Source organism: Sminthopsis crassicaudata, chromosome 4, assembly GCF_048593235.1.
Source record: "Sminthopsis crassicaudata isolate SCR6 chromosome 4, ASM4859323v1, whole genome shotgun sequence".
Taxonomy (NCBI): Eukaryota; Metazoa; Chordata; class Mammalia; order Dasyuromorphia; family Dasyuridae; genus Sminthopsis; species Sminthopsis crassicaudata.
Genome location: NC_133620.1, coordinates 117,697,925 through 117,724,643, shown reverse-complemented (window position 1 = coordinate 117,724,643; position 26,719 = coordinate 117,697,925). Strand labels below are relative to the sequence as shown.

The window sequence follows — 26,719 nt, the reverse complement described above, 5'->3', positions numbered from 1 at the left end:
GAAGTTATCTTCCACTTGAGCCTTCTCTCCCTCTTTCCACTCCCTCCTTCCCCTCACTTTACATGGGTGGGGAATTTGAGCTGAAAAATGTAAGCTATATGAAGCTAGAAACAACGTCATTCCGAGTTGTTAACTACTCGTCCTTTTCCCCCTCTCCCCCTTTAAAAATAAAGGGTGGTTCTTTGACAGAGGCCCTTCTAAAGGTTAGAGAGTGATCGGAGGAAGACAGAGGTATGTGGTGGATTACATCGGGAAACGTAAACAGCTTTGAAAACAAAATACAAATTTGTTGTTCGGTCGTTCCAATGTCTTCGTAGCCCCTTTAGAAGTTTTCTTGTCAAAGATAACGGAGTGGTTTGCCATTTTCTTTTCCAGTTAATTTGACAAATGAGGAAACTGAGGCAAACAGGAATGTACTGGTCCAGGATCATACAGCTAGTGGGAGGCCCGGCACTCTATCCACTGTGTCACTGTGCCACCTAACTGCCCCCACACACGCGTATACAAATGAAGACTAAATGAGGCGAGATAGACAAGGTGCTCCTTTTGTCCAACATGACCCCTCCCCGTCTTTGCTTAGATATAGCGCACTACATGGGTGGTGCCTTGGACCTCCGAGGCTCCCTGGAACTGACTTTCCCAGATCCACGCGGAGGATCAGGTGTGGGCAGCTGAGGGAGCAGCCGGAGAACTAGTCCGGAGCTGTCCAAATGGGTGTGTACAGACTGGAGTCCTCAGAGGCTTTTCTGTGTTTGCTCCTCTCCTTAATTTGTGTCTTGCTCCTTTCTCCCCGAAGAGAACCAGATGGTTCTGAAGGCAGGCCGCCGGACCGTCTGTTCAGGATCGCTCAGGTTCTAATCTCCATCCCCGGATGCCAGCCACTCTAGTTGGACGCGGTGCAGAGAGCTGCAGGATTGGCTGCGGGCACTCCCAGCGTCCTTCTTTGGAATGGTCAGGATGTTTTGCCCTGGTCAGCCTTAGGGCAGCGTCTGCTTCTCAGAGACTCCAAGCCTGCGCATGGATATAGATACTTTTTGTTATATCGAAAGGCAGACAGAATCTATTGGCAGGAGAGAATGTGGAAGGGGATTGAATACCTGTTGGTTAAGGCTTCCCGCCAACCTGCTCTGGTGTTGGAACGAAGGGATTGGCTTTATAGAGGACAAGGTCGATCTCCATGACTCAATCTTTGGGGAGGTTACTCGAAGCCTGGAGACAAAAGGAGAACTGTAACAGAATGATGGGAAGAAGCTGGTACAGACCTCCAATGTCAGGGGTGGAGGGAGGGGAAAAGCGGAGGGTGGTGATTTGAGTTCTAGTGAATGGGGAAAGAGTGGAATAGGTCTAGAATTCAAACAGGGTGAGCTGTTTGGGGTGCTGAATAAAGGCAGTAGTCGCCTCTGAAGTAGTGGCTTCGAATCCCGCTTCTGAGATTGATTCTTTTCCACATAAGTGCAGGCACAGGGACACGAAGAGCCTTCTGAGGAGTAGGGACAAAACCTGAGGAAAAAAGACCGCTTCCTGGTTAGATTTGCCTTTCCAAATAGTTGTCTCTGTTTCTCACCTGATTGCTCAGAAACACTCTCTCTCTTCTCTCTCTCTCTCTCTCTCTCTCTCTCTCTCTCTCTCTCTCTCTCTCTCTCTCTCCCTTTCTCTCCCTTTTCTCCCTTCTTTCTCTTTCCCCCCTCTTTCCCCCCTCTGTCCTTCTCCTCCTCTCTCTCTGCTCCCTCTTCTCTCCTCTCTCTCCCCTTCTCTCTTTCTCTCTCCCACTCTCTCCCCCTCTCTTCCTTTCTCTCTCTCTCTCTATACCTCTTCTCTCTCCTCTCTCTTCCTCTCAATTTCTCAAAATCGAAGGCAAAAAGAAGGTTTCTTATGCACTTCCAGACCAAAATGTTCCAAATAGCTACTGAGACAGTGATGGAAACACTCTGAGAAGCAAAGATGAAGAAACAAAGGAAGCATCCTTCAACTGTAGATTGGGCTTTCCAATAGCCAAGGATGGTGGGCATTCCATCTATGATAGAATGTCATTATGACCCTCAAAGAAACCGTCTATTGACGGTTAATTCCTTCTATTGAAGGAATTAAGAGAAACAAAGGAAAGAGAATCATAACAACCTGGGAGTTTGACACAAGCAAAAAAAGCAAGAGATTCCAGGACTATGAGAATGACAATGAAAAGAACATGAACACAAACAAAAACTAAAACTAAAACTGCATCAGTCAACATGGGACAAATCTTGACAAGGCAAGAGATTCTGAACAGAGAAGCAAAATATAAAAGCTCATCTTCATTAACTTCCCATTTCTGCCAAACAGACAAATAATAAGAAAAAGTTCTGGGTTGAATTTGGGAATAGGAGAAAAAAGCCATGAAAAAAGAAAAGGCAACAGTCATCTATTTAGTTACTACTCAGGAATATTCTTGTGTTTTTGCTTTGAGAAATGGAGACATCTATTTGGAAAGTCAGAGACACCAGAAAGTAGCACCCCCCCCAATGAATACACACACGAACACATACACACATACATACATATATGTATGTATGTATGTATGTGTGTATGTGTGTGTATGTGTATACTTGTGTGTACCTGTAACAAGTCAAAATAGAACCAGTCCCTCTACTGACCACAGCTCTTGGAGGCTGACTCACCTGCAGAGTGAAATTGTTTCAGTGTGATTATCTCTTGGGAGCTGATTTAGGGCACTTTTGGTTCTGGTTTGTAAGGATGACTGTACTGTCTTGTATGTTGGAGTGGAGGAGTCCAGAAATGACTACCTGAAAGAATGACCAGATTTAGTATAAATTAATAGACAAAAAGACATTACACATTACACACCAGGAGTTGAACCCAGGAGCTGAATCCTAGCCACTGGACCACCAGTGAGATGATGCAAAAACAGCAGAATCCAGGAGTCAAAGAAAATAATCCATTATGTTTCAATCCTGTAACTGCCCTTCATTTTTTCAGGTCACTCCAACCCATATCACCCCAAGTGGTGTCATCTACTTGTTTCTCTTTAGCTCAATGTTACCTCTTTTCTCCAACGTTGTCCCCCCTGCCACCATCCTTGCCCACCTGCTCTCAACTCCCATATATATGCTCTTCTTCTCCTTAGACTTGGGAAAACCCCTGAGATTTTTGGCCTGCTTCCGGAGTCTTTGTCCTATCAGGAACAAAGCCTTTGAGGCCGCAACTAGAAAGAAACTCAAGAGGTCAGCTCGTTTTCCTGACCGCTGGGCCACTGGAGTCCAAAGTGCTGAGATGACAGAACTCTAGGTCAAAATACCAACAGTGACCCGCCACAGAGACTTGCCTTCGGCATAGCCTAGTTCAGTTTCCTCCCTGGCCTTTGGACGTCCTAAAAAGCTCTGTGGTTTTGTGGTTGGGAAGGCACCATAAGCTGGAGCCAAGCAACCTCAAGACAGCCTTCCCTTCTAGTGAGGGTTTGGCCTCTTCCCCAGGATCAGCTGGATTGAAGGACCTCTGCATTGTTCACCAGGTGCTAAGCAAAAAGAAAGAAAAAAAGGAAAAAAAAAAGCAAGTAAAGTTTAAAAGGAGATGGAAGCTACCCTGCTCACTGGGGAGTCTGAACCTGGTCTTCTCTGTGACGGAGTATGATATCACTACACTAAAAAGGACCCGAGACCAATTTATCCCTTACCTGTTGCACCATTCTTGTAGGCACGTAGTCTAAACAGAAAAACATCCTTTCCAAGTTGTGGCCTGCCTTTCCATAGGTTGTATGTCTGTCCCTTTGGACCTTCTTTCTCCATTCCACGAGATTGTGGCCAGTCGGTAAGCAAAAAGGGTGATTTATTCAACTCTAGCCCAGAGATGATATTCAGAGTCAGGGTTGATCCAGAGGAGCGAGGTTTTCAACTTCAGAGCCTCAGACCTTCTGGATCCATTTTGCTTCTCAGGAAACTGGGAAGTTACACTAGGAACCCTAGATCTAGCCTTGAGACTCCTAAGCTAATTTAAAAGGGAATGCATGCATGAATCAAAATAAATGAATTCGGTCCTCCATTTCTTTTTGTCCAGAGAGCCCTCTCCTAGACTTCAGTGACTAAGGTGTTGGCAGCTTTTGGGACTTGGAGAAAGATAATGGCTGCCTGAGACTGCCAGCTGGACAAATCCTAGTCCATAGAGAGGGCTGCTGGTGTGCTGCCCTTCCTCCTGGTTAGCCTGCATTTCTGGGTACAGAGCAATTCCGCCAAGGTCTGTATACCCATTTGATCTCTTCATTTTAGCCAGCCTGGTGACAGACCCGGCCTCATCATCTTCACAAATCTCAGTGCTCATTACAGCCTCGGTATCTTATTGGGACTTTGCCACTGTGCCCAAAGAGTCCCTCCTGCAGATCTCTGCTACTTCCAAACCTCCTCCACATGGCCTAGGTCTCCTTTATTGCAGTCGTCACCCTGGACTAGAAAGTCTTCCTCACTAGGCTTGTTCAAATTGACTCTATTGCCTTTTTCTAATGGCCCCAAAGGCATTCCCTGGTGCCAGATGGGGGGTTCCAGCCTGGCGCCTGTCCCCAGAGACTCTGCTGGGTTTGTTCTTCTCCACGGCTTGAGGCGATTCCCACTTTCTCTCGGGGGAGAATCTAATGGCCCCGAAGTCAGGCCACGGGATAATTTACTCGGGTTCTCCAAAGCTGAGCCTATAGTTGCCAGCTCTTCTCGCTTGGAGCAGGACATGATGTTTCTGAACTGATTTGGAGAGATCCTGATACTGGAATGGGATGATTTCGTAAGGAAAGATCTACTCTGGCCAGTCCTCAGACAAAGTCTGCTACTCAGAGACTTGGAGGCCGAGTATGGAAACGGGCACCCACAAGTCCAATTGGACTGACAGACCCACAGACAGACAGACGCTGTTGGTAGGAGGGATGTGTGAAAGCTTTGGAGATGTGGATTCCCGCTTGGTTGCTTTCACGTGGAGGGTGTGAGAGTGTACTGAAGTGTACTTGTGGGTGAAGTAGTTGATCGGGGGAACGTAGGTCTCTAGCGAGGCAACTGGAAAGTAGGAGACCAATGAGGATAATGTAGACTCAGCAAGCAGCTGCTGTATTCTTTTAAAAGATCAAGGGAATAACTGGTTTGAGATGAAGAGTGATGAAGGTCAAGTTGGGGGTATGTCTACGTGGTCAGGATGGCCGAGCGGTCTAAGGCGCTGCGTTAAGGTCGCAGTCTCCCCTGGAGGCGTGGGTTCGAATCCCACTCCTGACAAGTCTAGTTTTCCTCCTCACCCAGTTTCAACCACCCAAGGGCACGCTTTCCAAAGTGTGAATATCAATATGAAAACAAAGTACGAGAACTCTTAGATGTCTCTAGACCTGACCAATCAGGCGTCGTCCCATCCCCTTCTCAGGTCCCAGGACCGTCTCCCGGTTGGTGTGTGTGTGTGTCTCTCTAGGTTAGTTCTAGATGTCTTCTGAGCTAGGTAGGCTTCGTTTTCTAGTCCCAGCTCACAGCTTTTCAGGTCTATTAAATTTGCTACAGCCAGCAATCATCGTTTTTTGGTCTCTTATTCCCAGACTCCCAAGTTCAGTCCTAACTTCGCAAACAGATGTCTTTTTCTCAATATAATTCCTCAGAGTACTCCAAGGGAGGTTCTAGATCAAATCATTGGTGCTGGTGTCCCGCTGTCATACTTTGACTTTTATTTTCTTTCTACTACTCTACATTACAAAGACCTTTCTTTTAAATCTTTTGACTTTGTTTTGCGTCAACGAGAGCTGGGGGCAGGTCCGTTTTGGGTTATGTCCTGCTCGTTTCTTTGGTCTTCTTGGAGCCAAGATTTGTCCTTAGAATGAATGACAGATCCTTTGTCTTTTTCTGGTTTTTGTTGTGGACATTCTCCTAATCTAGATATTTCTTACTTCCAGTTCTGCTGAATTGACTGTGAATCTGGTACATACAACTCTTTCTTCTCTGGATTCCTCCTACTGGCCGTTTGAGTGTAGGGCCATTAGGCATCCTTTCTTAGAGCACTGTCTAACAGTTCTGTGACTCGCCTGCCCAATAAATGGTCACTGGGAGCCCCGCCTTTGTTTTCACGTCATGTTACCCTGCAGCTTAGCGTGTAGGTCGGTGAGGTTGTATGTATTATCAATTGTTCGGTAAGGTGGAAAGTTGTCATTTGTGGGGATGCCCCGATTAAGACGCGAAATGCGCCGCGCCTTTGTTTTCACGTCACGTTACCCTGCAGCTTGTAGGTTGATGTATCTATTAATCATTGTTCGGTAAGGTGGAAAATGGTCATTTGTGAAGACCGCCCGATTGAGACAGTAAATGGGTTAAAGCAAAATGACTCTTTCCCTGACCGGGAATCGAACCCGGGCCGCGGCGGTGAAAGCGCCGAATCCTAGCCACTAGACCACCAGGGACCGCACGTGAAGTAGCTATCACTATGATCACTTAGTTTATTTGAAAAGTCTCAAGCCACTCTTTGCTTCCTTGGTCCTTAAATTTTACACCTCATACACACTTATTTCCTTAGCTCAGTCCCATCTGCAATCCTGATTTTCCAAAACAGTTCACCTTGCCCCCTAGCTCCGCGTCCCCTGTCCTGCCCATACGTGTTGTGCCACGGGCACTCTCAACTCTCACGTACCTTCCTCCACACCTTCTCCTGGCATCTAGGCTCTAGAAAGTCACCGGTGCTTTCGACCTCCGCCTGAAGCGCTGCAAAGCTTGCAGCTGTATTTTACTTTATGTCTCGGCTCCCCTTTTACCAGTAATCTCGATGAGTTTGATTGGCAATGGAATACTGCAAATCAAAGAAAATGGGCATTGTAGAGGGTTTTTTTTTTTTTTTTTTTTTTTTTTTTTTTTTTACTAATTCCAATCCTTTCCAGAACGGTTGGATCGAGCACCAACAATGTCATCCAGGACCATTCTTTCCATAACTGTGATCTTAGATTGTTACCCTTTTTTGTTATCTTTACTAGATGGTTGGATGTGAAGTGAAACCTCTTAGTTGGTTACCTTTCATTGTCCTGATAACTCGATGGAGCATACTTTTATTTGGCTGTTAATAAAATTTGTCATTCCTATTTTGAGAAATGTGTTTTTGACCACTAATCTTAAATCTTTTAGACTCGGGACCCGCAAAGGTCTAGGTGCTAGGAAGGGAATGAAGGGTGGGGGATGGGAAGTTTGCCTGAAGTTGACAGCTAATGTAAATTGCTTTTCTTATCCTTTCCGGTTCCGTTTCTGCTTCAGATTCTGGAGCCTGACCCTTGAGATCTGGGCCCTCTCACTTTGGCCATTCCTGAGACATAAAAATCCAGTTCTGATGACATCTCCCTGAGCTCTCCCCAGTTCCACAAACCATAGTATTCACTGCTGCTTTTGTTGGGCTGACACTATTGGTTTGTGGGTGCGTACTCTTTGTCACTCTTTGTATTCCAAGGCCTCCTTTACTGCCTCCAGCAACCAGGAACCCAACGATCTGGCCAAATTAACCTTGTCCTCCTCTGATGGCCCATGCATGGTAGAGAGTTGGGTTTCAGCCCTTCACCTAGTAGAGAGTACCTTTCTGCTGACTCCACCTAAATCTCAGGATGGGCAGGGAACCTGGAGCAGGGAAAGCCAGAAGGGTCACTTTTAAGGCACTGGGGCATCCCTGGAGATTTTTTCCAGTTGCTCCCTTCTAAAGGTCCCTGAAGGATCTGATCTGTCTGTCCTTGAGAGGGAAGAAAGAGAAAAGGGGCTCTTTCTTTTTGATGCTGGTCTTCCCCCACACCAGGACGACAAAATGCTTAATGCTGAGGAACAGAAGGTATTCATGAATGATCTTTGGCCATGTCCCAATTCACACATAACAAATGTGTATAGAAGAATGCTTCTAGAGTAAAAATATCTGGATATGGGACTGCTCCAACTTGTCTGGGTAGGAGGATGCACCTCAGCTCCCTCACCCCCCATCAGCCTTACAGGTAGGCTCTAAGATTCAAAGAGGTGACTACAAAACATTTGTAATTTTTGGTATGAAACAAATTAAGATGGATAGAATAATAAAAATCTGCAGATGGGGACAGATATTAGCATCTCCTCTCATCCTCTCACCATTCTTACTGTGTGATACCCAGTATGTATGGGGTACTAACAAACACTTTCAAGAGCCTGATTGGTGGTAATAAGGGGATAGGGATAAGTAGGTGTCTGACTTTCCTGCTTTGTCTCTTATAGACAAAAGCTCAGCAGGGAAAGAGTAACAAGAACCTTGTTAGTGACAAGTATTGGCAATGGAAATTATCCATTCTCTGTTATCCTCCCTCATTCCTCACTTCTAAGGAGAATCTCCTAGAAAGGCCCTTCAAGCAACTAGACACAGCTTTCTCTCCTTCCACTCATCTCCTTAAAGTGGCTTCTCATTTAATTCCTTAACTGAAAGTGCTTTTACCTAAGGTAGCGAAGATCTTGGCAGAAATGAATCTTACCATCCTTCTGAACCTCTCTTGAGGTTTGTACAATGCAATCCTTCTTCTTGAATACTCTCATCTTCCCTAACCTGGCTCTCTCTCCAACTTCTCTTTTCTCTATGGCTTTTTCCTTCCCTCTTTTGCCTCAGGAGTCCCTATGATCCAGATCTGTTCACTATGGGGTGTCCTTCAGGATGTCCGTTCCAGGAACTTTTTGTCTTCCAGCTTTGCAGACCCATTCTCTCTCTGACCTCTTCAGTTCTTCCTTTGGTTCAGTTAATCTTGGCAAATTACTGAGATGTGTATATGGAGACCACTATTACCCGAGGTCCTATGACATATATCTACTATATTTCAAATTCATCAGGTACAAAATGGAGCTCATCTCCCATCTCTTAAGCCCTCCCATTTTCCCACTCGGTATAGAGATTTGGGGGGGGGGGCGAGAGGAAATTTTGTAATTCTAGGAATGACAGGGCCATCTTCTTCCTACCCTCCATCACATAATCCATACTTCATCTTCCTCTATTTCTCTTAAACCATATCCACTCAATTTCCAAATCTTAGCTTTTTAAACTCCACAACTTCATTTGAATCATATTCTCCCCCTCTCACTTCCAAGGGTCACAGACCTCCTTTGGGTGTCATCACTCTCTTGCAGGATCAGTTTCTCAATTGCTCTCTAGCCTTCTCTTCTCTCCAATCAATTCCTAGCACAACTTGCCAAGTTTTTCTTCCAAGAGTACCAGTGTGCCCATGTCCCTTTCTTACTCAAGGACCTCAAGGACCAACATCTTGTAATGTTATAATGCCACTGTCTCAAAATGAAAGCCAAGATTTCAGAAGCAAACGTTATTGGAAAAAATTAAGTCTGGAAAAGGAATCAGGTGCTTTTCAGAATTGTAGATGAAGACTTCTTATCCAAATAAGGGAGAGAGAGGACATCACACGTAGAAGCTCAAAGAGATAGAAATGGTTGCATCACATTTGTCACCTTTGGCATGAAACAAGTCAAGGGGGATCGAATAAGGAAAGAAACTGAAGGTTGGGACAAATATTAGCGTTCCTTATCATTTCCTTCCCCACCCTCCCAGTGTGCTGTCCAGCATGTATCGGGTATGGACAAAGTCTAGAACTTCAGGAACCACACTCTAAGAGATAAGTGATCCAAGGACAGTAACAAGAAGGCTAAATATAACCTGTTCTAAACTGATCACAGTGTTAGTCACCTCAGAGCTGATATTGGTGGATTGAACAGGGAAATCGTTTTTCTTAACCTTCCTGGAATTCCCAGATTCCATCAAGACTGAACGCCTGTGTCACCTCTTATGGCGACCGTTTAACGACATCTACCCTAGTTACTGCTCTTCGTCAAATATTCCCATAACTTTGGATCTGTTTGCTGCAGGAATCTCTCCCCCCTTCACCATCATCTTCACTCCCATTGGAAACTCCTTGAGGGATGCGTTTGGATTTATGTCTTGGCGTTCTCCACATGTAGCTCAGCGCCTCGGCACAGTAAGAGCTGCTGGAGTAAATGGAGATGCAGACTTTCAGATCTCAGGGGCTGCGTTGTCATGCTTGACCCAAGAGCCTTCGATGAACCGCGGGAGAAGTTCCTGCTAATAAGATCGATCGACAACTTTCGTCCTACCTGATACCGGAGAGAAGGGACTACGTAAGTGACGTACCTACGGTCAGACAGCGCTAGGAAGCCGAGTTCTTACTTAGGGAGTTGGAGGGGACCTTGCTAAAGAGACAATCTGTAATGTAAGTCCCTGATTTGAAAGGTGAGGGAACTTCAGGCAGTTGTTTCATTGTGCTGAATGAAGGTAATCCTGCTGGGCTAGGAGGAGGGGAAGGATGTAAGGGTAGAGATTGGGGAGAATGGGAATTTTAGTTGCAGATGGGCGCAGGGGTGGGAAGGTGGAGGGTTTCCGGAGCGCAGAAATTTATCTTGGCAGAAGACTGGAGCCTATCCTTGGTGGTGGCGACTGTAAGGGCTAAGTATGAAGGAGGGGGTGGTGGAGGGTCTGGGGGTGGTGGGAGTTCTCGTGGAATTTCATTTGTTTTCTCGGATGTGTCAGCAGAGAAGGAAGAAAGAGGGTCTACAGGAACGGAGATGACAATGCGTGCAAAAATTGGGTGCAATTTCCAGGGAAAATTTCCCTAACTAAAATAGATGGTCTTCATCAATATTATCCAACACGTAAACTTAACTCTTCAGTGAATCCTCGTTAGTATAGTGGTGAGTATCTCCGCCTGTCACGCGGAAGACCGGGGTTCGATTCCCCGACGAGGAGAGCGCGAACGCTTTTCTTGTCTTGGCTTACCAGATGATTGCTAGGTTGAATTTCTTTACCTGCGCCCCAGCATAGAGGCTCAGAAAATGTTTGCTTCTGCCTGCAAGCAGTCCGGGGGCCATAGGAAAGAGAAGTTGTAGGGCCATCCAAATGGCACCGAGCATAAAGGACAAGATGGCTCCAAATGGGCCAATTGGGCCTTGGTGACAGACGGACCCCACCTTCCCAGTTCCACAAATCATAGTGCTTATTTCGGCCTCAGTACTTTGGTTGAGACTTTGTCACTGAAGCCCAGAGCACACACACACACACACACACACACACACACACACACACACACACGTTTATATATACATATATATCTATGTATATATATATATATATATATATATATATACATAGATATATATGTATATATATACATATATATACATATATATATATATAAAATTTAAAATTATATATTTTTATTTACAAAGCATATGCATGGGTAATTTTTTTTAACATTGATCCTTGCAAAACCTTCTGTTCCAAATTTTCCCCTCCCCTAGATGGCAAGTACATGTTAAATACATGTTAAATCTGTTAAATTATATATTAAATCCAATATATGTGTACATATTTAGTATATATACCTCTTGAAAACTTCTGCCCCTCCAAAACCTCTCCATGTGACCCAGGTTTCCCTTTATTTGCTGTCATCACCTCGGACCAAAAAGTCTTTCCCTCAAGACCTATTCAAAGGGACTCCGCTGCCCCTCTTTAATGGCCCCAGATGCATTCCCTGGTGCCAAATGGCGATGTCCAGCCTGCCACCTGTCTCCAGAGACGGCTAAATTTGCTCTTCTCCTTGGCTGGTGCTGACACACCCCCTTCCTCCCGGAGGAGAGAAATGACGCCAAAGACAGGCACCCGTTAATTTGTTCGGTTTCCATTAGATTGAGCCTCCAACGGCCATCCCTCCTCGCGGGGAGTTGGGTAGTGTTTCTGAAGGGATTTGGAGAACTCCTGATACTGGAATGGGATGTGTGGAATGTGTGGAAGCGGCCGTGCCAGCTTTTGGGACGGAGATTTCCACCTGGTTGCTTTCTGTCGGAGGTTGCGGAAGATACTGAAGGTCCTGTGGATGAAGAGGTCGGTCGGGGGAGCATTGGCTTCTATTGAGGCAACTTCAAAGTAGATCGAAGAGGACTACGTGGGCCTAGCAAGAAATTGTAATTTTGTAAAATATTAGAAATAATTGAATTGAGGTAGGCGTGATGAACTTTAGCCTGAAGAGGAAGCTTCCGTGGTCAGGATGGCCGAGCGGTCTAAGGCGCTGCGTTAAGGTCGCAGTCTCCCCTGGAGGCGTGGGTTCGAATCCCACTTCTGACAGACTTTTCTCTTACATTTCTTCTAGCAAGCACAAGTACAAGTTTGCTTCTAACAAAGACTGGAGTCAACTTAAGAATAGCCAGAGGGTATTAAAGTACAAGAACTTTCGCCAAGTGCGGCCTCCATCCAGGTACCTCTCTTAGTGCTTTCTGGACAGTTCCCCCAGCATTATGCTGGGCTCACTAATATATCCATACCCACTTTCTCTTCTGTTAAGGATAGGCAAGCTTTTCCTTTCTAGCAGGTACTGTCATTTTTTGGGGTCCCCCCAGACCGCCGGCAAAGGTGGTGCAATGCCAGAAAATCTCCAGGGTACTTCAGTGGAAGGACTCAACTTAGTAACTATTGGTGGTCATATCTATCCCACCACCTCCCCAAAGCAAACAGCTTCTATATCTTTTGGGTTTTTTTGACTTGTCGGAGTTAGGGTCGGGGCAGGTACTTTTGCCCGGCTGGTTTTTTTGTTTGTTTTTTAGTTTTAGTTTTCTCGAGGCAAAGACTAATCCTTAAAATGAATGACAATTTTTGTCTTTCTTTTGAGGTTAAATGTCCTTGACATTTTCTGAAGTCTCGATGTCTTTTTTGATTCTGTGGAATTCACTGTGAGTTCGGTTCACACAATTTTCTTCTCTTCTCTGGTTTCCTCCTAGTGGATGTTAGGATTACTAGGTGAGAACTCAGGTTGTCTGGACAATGACAAGGTGAGAATTCAGGTTGTCTGGACAAATTACAAGGTGAGAACTCAGGTTGACATGATAAGAGGAGCAAGCTCATTGGTTAGAGTACTTCTTCTCTGCTTTTATTCCATTTACAGGGAACTTTTCCAATATAAATGTGCCATGTTTAGACACTAGAGCACTAGAGTTTCTTCTTTCTATAGTTTATTATGAACAGTTCTGCAGAATCCCAATTCCTTTCTTCAATTCCTCTTTTCTCAATCTCTTTGAAGTTCCATCTCCATTTGTCTTTAATTATATATGACATTTTGCTGGATTTCAGAAAAAAAATTTTACTTGGGATTCTGCCCACCTTCCACAACCTGACAATTCAGACAACCTGAATTCTCACCTTGTCATTGTCCAGACAACCTGAGTTCTCACCTAGTAATCCTAACAGTGGCGATTTGAGTGGAGAGCCGTTCCAGATCTTTCCTTAGACCGTCTCTGGGTTCTGAGAACTCCTGCTCTCTCTGGTCGTGGACTCTGTCTTCGTTTCCCTTCGATCTTCCCTCATGGACTTCCTGTGCATAGAAGAGCTAAGTATTTGGCTTTGACCTTCATGGCATATACTTATATGCCCAAGAAGGAGCGAGATCTAGGCCTAGGGAATTTTCTTGGCGAAACAGAAAGGGTGTTGCTGTAAGAATTGGGACCCAGGCTGGAATGCAGCCTGTATTGCCGGGCTACTTTCCGCCTTGAGCACTTTCCTGGGAGGAGGATTCAGTCTTTGAGCAGTCCTTTGAAAGTTCTTTTGCCTAGGGGCAGTTGATATGAACCGGTAGGAGCAGAAGTGGGTGAGGGTTTATGCATTTCAGTTGGCTGGTGGAGTGGAAATTATGACTTGTGGGAATAATCTGACAAAGACATGACATTCCCTCACCTGGAATCCAAGCGTAGCCCTAGTCTTTTAACCATTAGATGTAGAGGGCTGAAACTCTGTAAGATTGATATAAACAAGGTGTTAAGTCAGTGGAATTGATAAGACCATGGTTATCTACTTTAGCATGGTGATTAATAGTTTTCTAGTTAAAGGTGATTGAATTAGTCTTACAACAAATAATGGTTCCCTAGTGATATAATGATTGGCTTTTACTCAGTGTGATGAATAGATTTAATTGTAATAGAGTATTTGAGAGTCCAGAGTCAGACCTAGAGGGGGACTGGAACAGACTCTGGGAAGACTGAGGACTATGGAGGCTGGAGCACTAGGTCTCAGACTGAGCCACACTTCAAGACACAGACCGTTGTGGTGATCCTCCTGTCTCCCCCACAGAAATCAAGACCCATTCCGGAGGACCTCCATAAAGCTGGCCGAGCCCAGGCAAGGAGAAAAGACTGTGAAGAAGACAATAAAGATTTTTGGACTTTATCTCTGGCTATTCTCGTGGTGATTACTCTGCTGAAACGAAGGGTAGTCCGGAGACCTCCAGAAAACCAACCAGAACACAACTAGACACACAGGATCATGAAGAGACAACTTTTATCTCTGTCCCAAGAGTTTCTTGGTGGGTCCAAAAGGCAGTTCTCGGCATCCCTTCTCCAGCTTCCCTAACCATCACATCTCTTACACATTCTAGCTCAGTCTTATCTGCAATCCTGACCCTCCAAACCAAGTCACTCATTCACTTCTCCTTAGCCCAGTGTCCTTGCCCACATATGATTGGCCACCAGTCTTTTCCGTATACTCCCAAATCCCCCACACCTTCCTCCACATCCTTCTACCATGTAGGCTCTGGAAGAGTCACTGGTACTTTCCACCTAAGGAGGAGTGCCTTGCCAGGGACAAAACCTTAGAGGCTACAGCAATAATAAGAGAGTCCTCTGGAGAAACCGAGCTCCCATAGCGAGGCTGGAGATCACTGAGCTCTGAGCCAATAGAGTGGATCCGCTCCACATTTCCTTCCCTTGCATTAGCATTGTATTTTTCCTCTGCATTTGTTTTATGACCCAAGATTTCAACTGCTTTTCACTTTCCCAGCTTCCAAAGTCCTGGTAGGCAAGAATCAAGTAGGCTCAAAGGGATCCCTTCCTTGCCTGTCTGTGGGCTTGTGAGTTGGGGGGAACACCGTCACTTCGGCCACTTGGAGTAGAGAATTTCTGTTTGACTCTCCGGTGCTAAATAAGGGAAAAAACAGATAGCATAAAGACAAGGGGAGGAAAAAAAAGGTCTATGCTTCCCAGCAGAAAATGGAATCCCAGTTTTCCACTTAAGCATGCGAGTCTGTGCCCATACAGAAGACGACTCGGGGACTTTTTACCATCACAACACCTCTTGCACAGGCCAACAGAACAAAGAGGAGAAATGCTCCCTCTATGTCCTGCCTTTGCTTTCCATATCCTCTATCTTCATTCATTGCGACCTTCTTTCTCCATTCTTCACACCAACATTGTCAAATTCAGAGGTGGAACTCAATTTTAAAGAAAACAGAAGTCCTATTTCCACGCCCCACTTAAATCTCAATGCTCTTTCTTTGGAACTAGGGCAGCTGATTTTTCCTCTAAGAGTCACCTTTTCCTGTCTTCCAGCTTTTTGACTGGGCATATGTGATGAATGGAGGAGTAGATTACATGAGGGGCCTCAGGGGCCCCTTGTAGCCCCAGTTCTACAATCCTGGCCCTTTCCATCCTCCAACTTGGAAATGGGCCTCAGCCCCGAACCATGATCAATTAGCTTTTGGAGGGAAACTAGGATTGAATGAGGTGGTTCTTATTTCAATGCATCATCACAGTGGTGATTGACTCATGGATATCTTGACTTTTTTTCCTTTGTGCCTCTATGGACATAGACAGGGTCCTAAACGGACTAACAAACAAGGACCTTCTTATCGAGAAGAGCTCACAAGAAGCTTTCCGTTCCCTACCATCCTTCATTCCTCACTTCTCTAGGGAATCTCCTAGAAAAAACCCTTCCAGCAACTAGTCACAACTTTCTCTCCTCTCATTCACTGACAATCCTTCTTAAGTGCTTCTCAAATGATCCACTGAAATGTCACCCAGATTAGTAAGAGTTGGATAAAAGAGAATCCATTCTCTCATTCTTAAAATAATACAACCCTTCCTCTTGGATATTCTCTTCTCTCCTGCGTTTCCTAACCTGGGGCTCTCTCCAGCTTCTTTCTCCATGGCTACTCCTTTCCCTTTTGCCTCAGGAACCCACCATTATCCAGATCCACTCATCACAGGTGTCCTTCCAGAATATGCATTTTGAATTTCCAACTCTACAGACATTCACATCCCCATTTTCTCTCTGACCTCTTCAGTTCTTCCCCCAGTTTCAGTTAATATTGCCTCTTGGCAAATTACTGATATGCATATATGAAGACCATTATCACACTTGAGTTTCTATGACACACATACTATATTTTAAATTCAGCAGGTAGAAAATGGAGCTCATCTCTCATTTCTCCAGTCCTCCCACCTTCTCACAGTGGGTGTAGAGATTTGGGGAAGAGGAAATTTTGTAATTCTATGAAGGACTTTCTACCCTCCATTACATAATCCACATTCCAACCCTCTCCAATTCCTCTTCTCCCCCCCCCCCACTTGGGGTTCAAATATCACCTCTGACATTTTAAAAAAAAATTTTTATTAATTTTATAATTATAACATTTTTTGACAGTACATATGCATAGGTAATTTTTTACAGCATTATCCTTTGTACTCCCTTCCGTTCCAAATTTTCCCCCTCCTTCCCTCCACCCTCTCCCCTAGATGGCAGGCATTCCCATACATATTAAATATGTTATAGCATATCCTAGATACAATATATATGTGCAGAACCGAATTTTTTTTTTTTTTTGTTGTTGTTGTTGTTAAGGAAGAATTGGATTCGGAAGGTAAAAATAATCTGGTTTCCTATTCCTCTTAGACCACATCCATTAAGTTTCCAAATCTTGGTTTTTTAACCTCCACACTTTCCTTCTCTCCCTTTCAGTTCCAAAAATCACAGACCTTTTTTAGTTGCTCATCACCATTCTCTTGGATGATTGAAACAGCTTCCCACTTGGTCTCTGGACTTCTGTGTGCCCATGTCCTTCTCTTACTCTAGGACTTCAAAGACCAACATCTTACAGCTTATGTCACTATCTCAGTATAAATAGCCAACATTTCAGAAGGAAACATTATTTTTTAAAAAAGTAGAATAGATAGAAAGAGTAATAATAAAAATAAAAAGAGTAGAATAGAAAGTCATAGGAATCGGGTGCTTTTCAGAGATGTGTTTGAAGACTTCTTATCCAAATAAGGGAGAGGACATCACATTTAGAAACCCAAAGAGACAGAAATGATTGCATCACATTTATTACCTTTGGCATGAAACAAAGTGGGATCAAATAAGGAGAGAAACTGCAAGTTGGGACAAATATTAGCGTCCCTTCTCATTTCTTTCTCCACTCTTCAGTGTGATGTCCAGCATTTCTGGGGTACGGCCAAAGTCTTAAACTTCAAGAGCCATATTCTAAGAGATAAGTGGTCTAAGGACAATAATAACTTTTCCTAAGAAGAAAGACTAAAAATAACCTGCTCCAAACTGATCACAGTGTTAGTCACCGATCGACTACTGCAGTCCTACTTGAAGGTAGTGCACGGGAGAAAGGAAAACTTAAGTGACTTACAGCTTTAGGAAGCAAGCTCTTAGTTTGGATGCTTAAGGGATTTTAGGCGCCAAGTATAATAAGTCCCTGATTTGACAGGCGAGGGAATTCAGGCAGATAAATAGCAGCGTGCTGAATAAAATCCTATAGATAATCTTGTCTGCCGGGAAAGGAGGGTGGGGGCTGTGTAAAGGTAGAGAAGAAGGAGGATTTTAGTCGCAGATGAGCGCAAGATTGGGAGGGTGGAGGGTTTCAAGAGGGGTGAATCTTGGCAAAAGACTGGAGCCTATTCTTGATAGTGATAGTAAGGGCTAAAAGTAAAGGAGGTGGTGGTGGAGGATCTGGGTGTGATGGACGTTTTTGTGGAATTGCTTTTGTCCTTAAGGATGTGTCCGCAGAGAAGGGAGGAAGAGAGTCCAAAGGGTCCGAGATAAAGGGCGTGCAAAAATCAGGTGTGATTTCCAGGAACAATTTTCTTTCTGGGGTAAATGACCTTCATCAAAATTGTCTAGCACATAAAGGGACTTCTTTCAGTGAGTCCTCGTTAGTATAGTGGTGAGTATCTCCGCCTGTCACGCGGAAGACCGGGGTTCGATTCCCCGACGAGGAGTTTTTCCTATGTGGGTTTTTTTTCTCATTTTGCAGCTCTGAGAACTAGGTCCGATTCTTTCAGTGGCGCCGGTGCTGAGGTTCCCCAACATTCAAACCTACAAGGTGCTCGACTTCTGCCTGCAGACACTAAGGGCACCGTAGGAAAGAGAAGCCTCAGCTGTGGGGCCATCCAAGTGGCACCGAGAGAGCGGGAAGTTAGGGCAAAGGACAGAGTGGCTCGAGGTGGTTGTGCGGGTTGCTGACCAGTTGGACTCTTTGCTGTTTGACAGACAAGACGCTTCGATTCTCAATTTGGGTATTTTCTGCCTATGTCGCACACTTGAAATGCTTTCCTTCTTCATCTCTACCTATTGGGTACCTTTTCATCAAAATTCAAATACCATCTTCTGCAGGAAGTCTCTCAACCCTTTCTATTTTTTGTGCCTTCTTTTAATTATTTTCAATATATCACGAATGTAGACTGTGCATATGTATTTGCATGTCTGTTGTCTTCCCCTTAGATTGTGAACTCCTTAGGAGCAGTTTTTATCTTTTGCCTTTTTCTTATCCCCACCACTGAGCACAGGATCTAGCTTGTAGTAGTTGCTTAATAATATTTATTCATTAACTGAATGATTAATGAGGGAGAAAATATGTAAACAACTATATAACTACAAACTTTATATACACTCAGAGAACAATATCTTTGAATTGAAGAGTACCTTATTGAGAGCACCTTGTAAGACTCTGGAAAGGTGAGAATAGTTAGCTTAGGAAGGGTTTTGATTGCTTAACAAGATTTTATATTTGACCCTTGAGGCAACAAGAAGTTGTTGGAGTTTGTTGGGTTGGAGGGAGGGGATAGTTGTGTGTGATAACGGTCAGACCATTTAGACTGTGAGCTCTTTCAAGGAAAGGAACCTGATTTTGTCCTTCTTTATGTCCCCAGCATTAACACGGCACTTGGCAAAGAGAAAAAGGGAACAATAAATCTTGTTGAATCATTGACTCACTGCTAACTCAATAGCTTCATCATCATATCGCTGAATGATGAGGAGGATTGAGGACGTTCCTATATAACAGTTTTCTTGTATCTAGCTTCTAGGAAGACTACCCAATAAAGTGGTATTTCTTTTGGATAAAGTCCCCCTCTTAACTTTCCTTAATCCTTTCCTGATCTAAAGAGATCAAGATTTCAGTCGCCTGATCCTTCAGAGGGCCCCCTTTCTCCTGGGAAAACAGCTCAGTACCTCCCCCCCACACACACACTGATAAGTCTGCATTTCTTTGGATTGGTTACTTATTCCAGAAAAAGCTTGGGGAACCTTAGGGTGGTCTCAGAAGGAGGGATCTTGCTTTGTATTACCACCAAGGGACCTAAAATTATCACTACATATCTGCGATGAATGTTTATTATCTGTATCAAAGGAATCCCCTCAATGATTTGGTGATGATCAGGAATTCCCCTATGAAGGAGAGAGTAAGAAAGTGCTCATGCAAAGTGAGTGAAAGGAAAGGGTAACATCTTAAAAGAGGTTCTAATGGTAAGAGATTTATAATCACTTTTTTAAAAATAGATACCCAGAGAGGAGAATGGTCTGATTGGTGGGAACCTTAAGAGGATCATTCTACAGGATAACTCTTGTACTCTTCACTGGTTGCTTGCAGAGAGGAAGCTAATGACCTCTCAGATGCCTTTCTACAGATGTCCCTGTTTGATTAAGAATCAGTGACTATAACACCGGTGTCATCATGTGTGTTGTAATTCTTGATTTGATATTCCTGATGCTAATCATGACCAAGGTTAATATCTCAAATAAGAATATAATCATTGGCATTATCTAGCCCATAGAGCAGATGGTTTAGATTTCATATTTGGTCTTTCCAAAGAATAAGGCAAACCTAAAAAATTCTGCTCTTCATTCTTTTCTATGTTTTGTCAGAATTTTAGGAGTTCATTAACTTTTTTCTTTCATTTTTACTATTTTAAATTTTTTATTTTTTTTTCTCAAGGGAACAAAAGATCACAATTTCAAAATTAAATTACATTTAAAAAGTCTGAATGTAAACAGTTAAAATGAGCATTTTCATATACACAGCAGCACACAAAATAGGTTCTTTATCAAAGTATGAGTCTCCATTTAATACCGCCTGCTTTTTCAAACAGGATTTAATAAATACAATATTCACTTTATTTAGCTTGCAATTATTCCTTCTTCCATACCATTCTTCTCATAATCACTCATTCTTCTTATTCCTTACTACTTCCCCACCTATGTTCATTTGGTTTTTTGTGGAGTTTGAGGTGTTTCTTCTCTAAGTTGTGAGTGTGGTATGTACACACACACACACACACACACACACACAAACACTTTTGTAAGGACTCCTTAAGCCAGTCCCTTACTGAACACAATGTCCAGCATTCCAAGAATGAAGTAACTTTTCTTCTTTTTTTCTTCTAGCTTCATGTTATTTGCAAGAATTGCTATTCTCTGAGAAATGCTGGAGAGGATATGGTAAAATGGGGCTAATAACAGACGGTTGAAATCCAACCATTCCGAAGAACTATTAAAAACTGCACATAGCTTTTGAGCTCCTCCTAGGTCTATAACATAAGGGGATCAACAGAAACGGAAAAGGATTCATATGTACAAAAATATTTACAACTCCTCTTTTTGGTGGCACAAAATTGGAAACTGAGGGGATACCCTTCAATTGGAGAGTGGCTAAAGAAGCTGTGGAATCTAAATGTGAATACTATTGTGCTATAAGAAAGGATGAAGGGAATATTAGTTTCATAAAAACATGGGAAGAATTATATGAACCGATAAAAATGAAGTGAGTAAAACCAGAACACTCGACATAGTAATAACAATATTGTAAATATAATCAGCTGTGAAAAACTTAGTAACTCTGATCATTACAGTGATCCACCACAACTCCAAAGAATTCATGATGTAAAATGCTATTCATCTCCAGAGAGAGAACTGATAGACTCAGAATACAAATGGAAGCAAAAATTTTTCTTTCCTTTCATTTTGTTTTTTCCCATTCTAGAACATGACTAATGAGGAAATATGTTTTGTGTGACTTTATATGTAGAATGGGTATCCTATTTCTTGCCTTCTCAATGGTTGGGGAAGGGGCTGGGAGGAGGAAGATTTGGAACCAAAAATAAAAAGGAACAAAAATATAATAAAAAACAAAAAAAGAAAGAAAATGTTGTCTCCCCCACACAAAAAATTGTCATCCTCAAATATGGGAAGGGAGTAATCCAGAACTGTGTCATAGTGCCCATAACTGAGCCAGCTTAGCCAAATACTTTTCCTATGGGAGCCCTCTGGACCCAAAGAGTGAATGGTTGTAGATATAGTGGGATTACCCAAACTGCCTCCTAGAGTTAAATGAATGTTGACATTGAGCATGTGTCCCAGGGCCAGCATCTCTGGGTAGCCCCCCCATGTGCTATCTTGTCCTGCTCTAAAGAGAAACTCCTTCACATCACCCTCAATGAGAAGTCTGAAGAGGTCAAGGTTCCTAGCCATGTAGTTGACAGTCTTTTCCCGAAGCTCCTGGTATTGGTTCTGGTGACCATAGACTGCTTTGCTGACAGCTCTGTAAAGGCAGTTGCCATCAGGAATGATGTGGAAGCGGTACTTCTTTCTCTCCCGAAGGTACACATCCTGTTTTTCTATTTCCTCCAATCTCTGTTGCTTGCTTGAAATCATTGTCTTGATGCTATTTCTGTTCAGGAGTCAGAACTTTTCAGGTTGAGTCTCTTTCACTACAAACTTGGAATGGTAGTAGTAGTTAGCTTGTTCAGGTGCTTCCTTTCTTGGAAGTCTACTTTCTTAAAGTCTGCTGCTCACCCCTGGAGCTTCTTGAGATAGGATCCAGGCCCCTAGACAGGAACCAGGGTCTGAATCCTTGAAAGTAGACACCAGGATGGTCTGTCTTTGCTGTGATTGATGTTTCTCTTGGTCCAGTTCTCCTGGAGATGCTGCTGCTGTTGCTGTTGCTCAAATTCTGACTCCTAATTCCACCTTATGCTCTTGCTTTTGTTTCCTGGAAAGAGCAATACAGATTTAAAAATTTAGTACAATATTTAAACTCTTAAACAGAAAATTGTTGCACTGTTACAGCAATTAGCTGGTTCTAAATCAGTTTCTGTGGAGTGGGGAATACAGTGGCTCCCAAAGTGCACTTGATTTCCCCCCCCCTTCAGTTTGGTTCTAAGTTTTATCATGAATGATCTTCATTTCTAGTTTGTTAGGATTATTACTAGGTGCTAAGTCAGTTGTCTGCTACTTAACAATTCTCTAGCTCAGAGTTCACACACCAAAATGTAAAGTCTGGGCTAGCTCCCTGAAGGGCTCAGAATCAGCCAGAGTCAAGATAACCAAAAGTCCTTGCCCCACCTTGGGCACCAAAATGTAAAGTTCTTCTGTTCTCTAAATCATAAAACTTGGGGGCAGGATTTCTTGTGGAACTTCTGGGGAGGCAGCCTTGGCTTTAGTTCCAGTCCCATAATCCCAAAATGCAGCCAGGAGTTAAAGATCCTATATTGCATCCTTCAAAGAATTGAATCTTTTCCTGTCAGAATGTCTCCAGCCAGCTTCAGTCTCTAGCTCCCTCTGAATCCAAAGCCTCCAGCCAGCACAAAGGTAGATGTGGGAATGAATCAGACTCTGCCTCCAAGAGTGTGGAATTGTGGATTTCCCAGATTTCAATCCTAGATGTGAATCTCCAGGAAGTTCATGAGCAGGCTTTTCCTTTAGACTTGTGAATCTGCTAGACTTGCGAATCCACTGAATCCTGGCTCTCTGAATCTCCTCGAGCTTCCCTGAAGTTCTCCCCTTGACTCTATTCAGACTGACTTCACTCAATATTGGCTCCTTATAAACTCCCAGAGAATGGGCTTGTGAGTACTCCATGGGCTTGTGGGAACTCCTTACAGAACCAATGAGCAAACTCCTTTAAAGGTGTAAATTCCTTTAAAAGTTTGAACTCCTTTAAAGGTGTGAACTCTGAGCTAGAGAATTGTTAAGTATCAGACAACCAACTTAGCATCTAGTAATAATCCTAACACTAGTTAGAAAAAATTTTAACACTAAAATAGATATTGCCTAACAATATCCTAATATCAATTTCTAATTAGCCTCTGGGATCCTTGTTGAGGCAAAATTCAGTTTACTGAAAATTTTGGATAATAAAATGGTAGATTCTACCTTCATGCTTATGTATCGACAATGAGAGGAAATTTGAAAGCTGATCTTTTCCTAGGATGTATTTTAAATTTAAGACCTCCATTCTGAGTTGCCCTTAGAGCCAATTGCTTTCTTCCAGATTTCCCCTCTTTTACTGTCATAGTTCAAGACACCCCTTGTACATTAGAGATGTGCTGCAATTGTCTTTCTAGCTGCAACCTCTCTGGTATTTGAAGATTTCCCTTTTTTTTTTTTTTTTGAATGCAAATTCTTGAAAGTGTGAACTGACTCTCACTATTGACTTTGATTTAAATGAGATACTCAAAGTTTCTCACCCTTTAAAAGGTGAGAAATTATTAATGTAAATCAGAAGGAATTCTCTTTAGAGTGATAAACTCAATTACAGGGATTCACCCTGAAATCTCATTTGCTGTGCTTTTCACAACTTAGAAATTTTCCAGTTGGAAAGTGTCATACCTTTTGTATGTTTTCCTTTACTGTATATAATTTTTATTGAATTAAGATCCCAAAAGGTTGCATTTGATTCTTCTGGTTTGTATGTGAAGTTTTTAATGCCTAACACATGGTCAGTTTTTGTGATAGTGCCACAGCAACATTCTATTGTCATTCAGTGTTCTGCTAGATTAAAAAAAATAATTCCATGTGCTAGCTGTCCTCCATGAATGTAAAAATATTGATATTGTTTGATAGATATTGTATACATGCACACCTAACTATATTGGTAAGTTAAGACTCCCCCCTTTAACATCACAATCCTTGCAAAAATTCTTCCCTCCCTCTCTTACCTAGGTCCACACTTATCTGTAGGACACAAAGGAAAAGTATGATTCTTTAAAACAAAGGTAATATGGTTCTTCCCAAAGAGCAAACCTCAATTACTGTGGCATTGATCAAACTACTTAGTGACTAAAATATCAATAACTACTACAACACATCTCAGAATTGGAAATTGAGAGGATGCCAATTGGTGAATGACTGAGCAAGTTGTATGTAATTGTGAAGGAATACTATTATGCTATACTATTATGTTAAGCATGATGCTCTCAGAAAAAATTGGAGTCAAGCTCCAATGAATAGGAAGAGTATAGCTATGAAATGAAAATGCACGAGCCAGGAAGGAATCTGTCAAACAGATCGTTTATTAATCAGAGAGCCAGAGTTTATATACTCTTTAAACTAGTATTACATTAATACCAAAATTAAGCTAGTGTTACATTAACACCAGATATCTCCAGGTGGCACTATGTACATTCCAGGGTTAATGTATGTACTATATTTCGACATTTCAATTTAACATTAGCTTAAAGTAGTAACTAACACTAATAACAGCCATAAATATCAGTAATTAGCAATAACAATGTACCTATCTATTGGAAACAGGGTGTAAATAGTATAGTTTGTAATGCCTTGTTCCTTTAACATGTATTCTTCATCAAAATTATCCTAAATTTATTTCAAGTATGTTTTTCTTTCATTATTAGGGAGACATTGTTACGTTTGAACCACATGCCCTTACAGAGAGCAGGTCTCAAGTAATAATCTGGACCGAACCCTCCCTGTACATGGACTTGACTCAATACTGGCCCTCTGCACATGAACTAATGAAAACTGAAATGAACAGAACCAGGAAAAACATTGTACAAGTAACAGCAATATTGTATAATGATCTGCTGCAAATAACTTAACTATTCTTAGTAATATAATGATTCAAGACAAATCTGAAGAATTTATGAAGAAAGATGTTGTTCATCTCCAGAGAAAGAACTAATAGAGCCTATATGCAGGTAGAAGATATTTTTTCTTTATTTTCAGGGTTTTTTGTTTGTTTTTTTTTTTTGGTTGTGTTTTCTTTCATAGCATGACTTCCATGAAAATGTGTTTTGCATGATTACATGTGTATAATAACCTATGTCAAATTGCTTGCCTTATTATTGAGGGGGGAGTGAAGGGAGGTAGAGAATGTGAAATTCAAAACTTGAAAAAGGAATGTTAACATTGTTTTTACATGTACTTGGGAAAAATAAAATTTCCAAGGTCACTGAGAACTATTTTCTACTTACTTATGTAATCATTCCAATTTTGTTATGTTGTCTTATGTCCCTAAAACTTTGGGAAGACCTCCCTTTCCAAAATTGTGATAATGCTCAACCCCAGTGAAATAGATTTTTGTAGCAACCTAAATAAAAATTTAAAAAAATGAGTTCCCCAGTTTCCCTCTCTGGAAACAAAAAACCCAGAAAGTTCTTTTATATTTATATGGAAAACTTGTGAGCTATATTGGGGAATGAATTCTTGCCTTTGGGATTAGTGCTTTCTGTGGTATTAACACTTAGGATTTTTTAGCTGCTTCTCCACAACCTATTCCTTTGATGCTAACAGTGGCCAACAGGATTACTAGCATTGTCTTTACCCATCCCTAACAGCTGTTTGAGATAGCCAGTCTCTGGGCTGCTCACATAGCTGGTGGAAAAGTATATCTGGGATCACAACCCTCTCCAGGATCCCAGGAGTAACCAGTTTTTTCCCCCCATTGATCAATCTGACATTTCTGATCTCAGTGAGCTAGTGGGGAGCCAACTCAAGATATTGACCTAAGAAGCACTTCATTTCATCTGTCTGGAGAATTCTATTGTCTACAGCTAATATACTCCAGGGAATCTCATTATAGAAATCATAAATTTATATATGTTAGCTGTTCTCCCTCTCCCTCCATATGCAGGAATTAGTTTATTACAAAACTTACTTAAAAGACACTTGTCAATAAATGTAAGAGATCAGTTAAAAAGTATCAAGCATATACAATGTGCCAAACATTATGTTAAGTTCTGGATATATAAAGAAAGGCAAAATTCTGCTCAAGTCAATTTAGTTAGACAGACAAACAAACATATATGAACAAGCTATATACAGAATGATAACAGATAAAAGGTGCTAAAGTTAAGAAAGCTTAAGATGTGATTTTGGTTGGGACTTGAAGTCTTTAAAGCTTTTTTTTTTTCCCCCTCAGGCAATTGGAGTTAAGTGACTTGCCCAGGGTCACACAGCTAGTTTAAGGCTTTCTTAATCTCTCAATTTTAGCCCAGAAGGAAGCCAGGAGTCAGAGATAAGAAGGGAAAGCTTTCCAGGTATGCAGGACAGTTGTTGCAGTAAAATATGAGAAGTCTTGGCTGAGAATCTGGGGAAGGCAGAGTCTTGAAGGTCTGAGAAAGAATGAAAAAATGTGGAAGAGCCACTTCGGAGAGTGGGAGAGTTTAATTGATAAGGGAGATCTACAAGGATTGCCTAGCAGCTGGGAGAGCCAAATTAAGGTTATGTAACATCAAAGAGCCAAATTAAGGTTATGTAACATCAATTTATAGTAACTCAGTAAGAATCAATTGTGTAATTTTCTTCACCTTTAATCAGCAGACTGTTTGGAATGAAGGCAGCAGAGCCTAGAAGCTTGGGAGGGTTCAATTGTCATTATGAGGAAAGG

General features: G+C 42.4%; 3 long non-coding RNA genes and 5 other non-coding genes across 9 annotated transcripts in view; 5 read left to right on the top strand and 3 right to left on the bottom strand.

Moving 5' to 3' along the window:
• Positions 1-525: 525 nt before the first annotated feature.
• Positions 526-6,033, bottom strand: LOC141565726 (uncharacterized). The gene is made up of 4 exons (XR_012489105.1): positions 3,668-6,033; positions 2,655-2,780; positions 1,098-1,209; positions 526-1,011 (listed from the first exon to the last, which is right to left on the bottom strand). It is a non-coding gene; the product is annotated as an uncharacterized LOC141565726 (long non-coding RNA).
• Positions 5,155-5,237, top strand: TRNAL-AAG (transfer RNA leucine (anticodon AAG)). The gene has a single exon. It is a non-coding gene; the product is annotated as a tRNA-Leu (tRNA).
• A 292-nt stretch (positions 6,034-6,325) lies between the features above and the next one.
• On the bottom strand, positions 6,326-6,397 carry TRNAE-UUC (transfer RNA glutamic acid (anticodon UUC)). The gene has a single exon. It is a non-coding gene; the product is annotated as a tRNA-Glu (tRNA).
• A 2,956-nt stretch (positions 6,398-9,353) lies between these two features.
• Positions 9,354-25,284, top strand: LOC141565723 (uncharacterized). The gene is made up of 4 exons (XR_012489102.1): positions 9,354-10,115; positions 10,528-10,685; positions 20,479-20,854; positions 24,726-25,284. It is a non-coding gene; the product is annotated as an uncharacterized LOC141565723 (long non-coding RNA).
• On the top strand, positions 10,669-10,740 carry TRNAD-GUC (transfer RNA aspartic acid (anticodon GUC)). The gene has a single exon. It is a non-coding gene; the product is annotated as a tRNA-Asp (tRNA).
• Positions 12,032-12,114, top strand: TRNAL-AAG (transfer RNA leucine (anticodon AAG)). Its single transcript has one exon. It is a non-coding gene; the product is annotated as a tRNA-Leu (tRNA).
• Positions 17,964-18,035, top strand: TRNAD-GUC (transfer RNA aspartic acid (anticodon GUC)). The gene has a single exon. It is a non-coding gene; the product is annotated as a tRNA-Asp (tRNA).
• The window catches only part of LOC141565724 (uncharacterized), a 38,335-nt gene continuing 32,438 nt past the window's right edge, over positions 20,823-26,719 (bottom strand). For both annotated transcript variants that reach the window (XR_012489104.1, XR_012489103.1), the window contains exon 3: positions 20,823-22,081. This is a non-coding gene — a long non-coding RNA (uncharacterized LOC141565724). The remainder of the gene's footprint in view (positions 22,082-26,719) is intronic.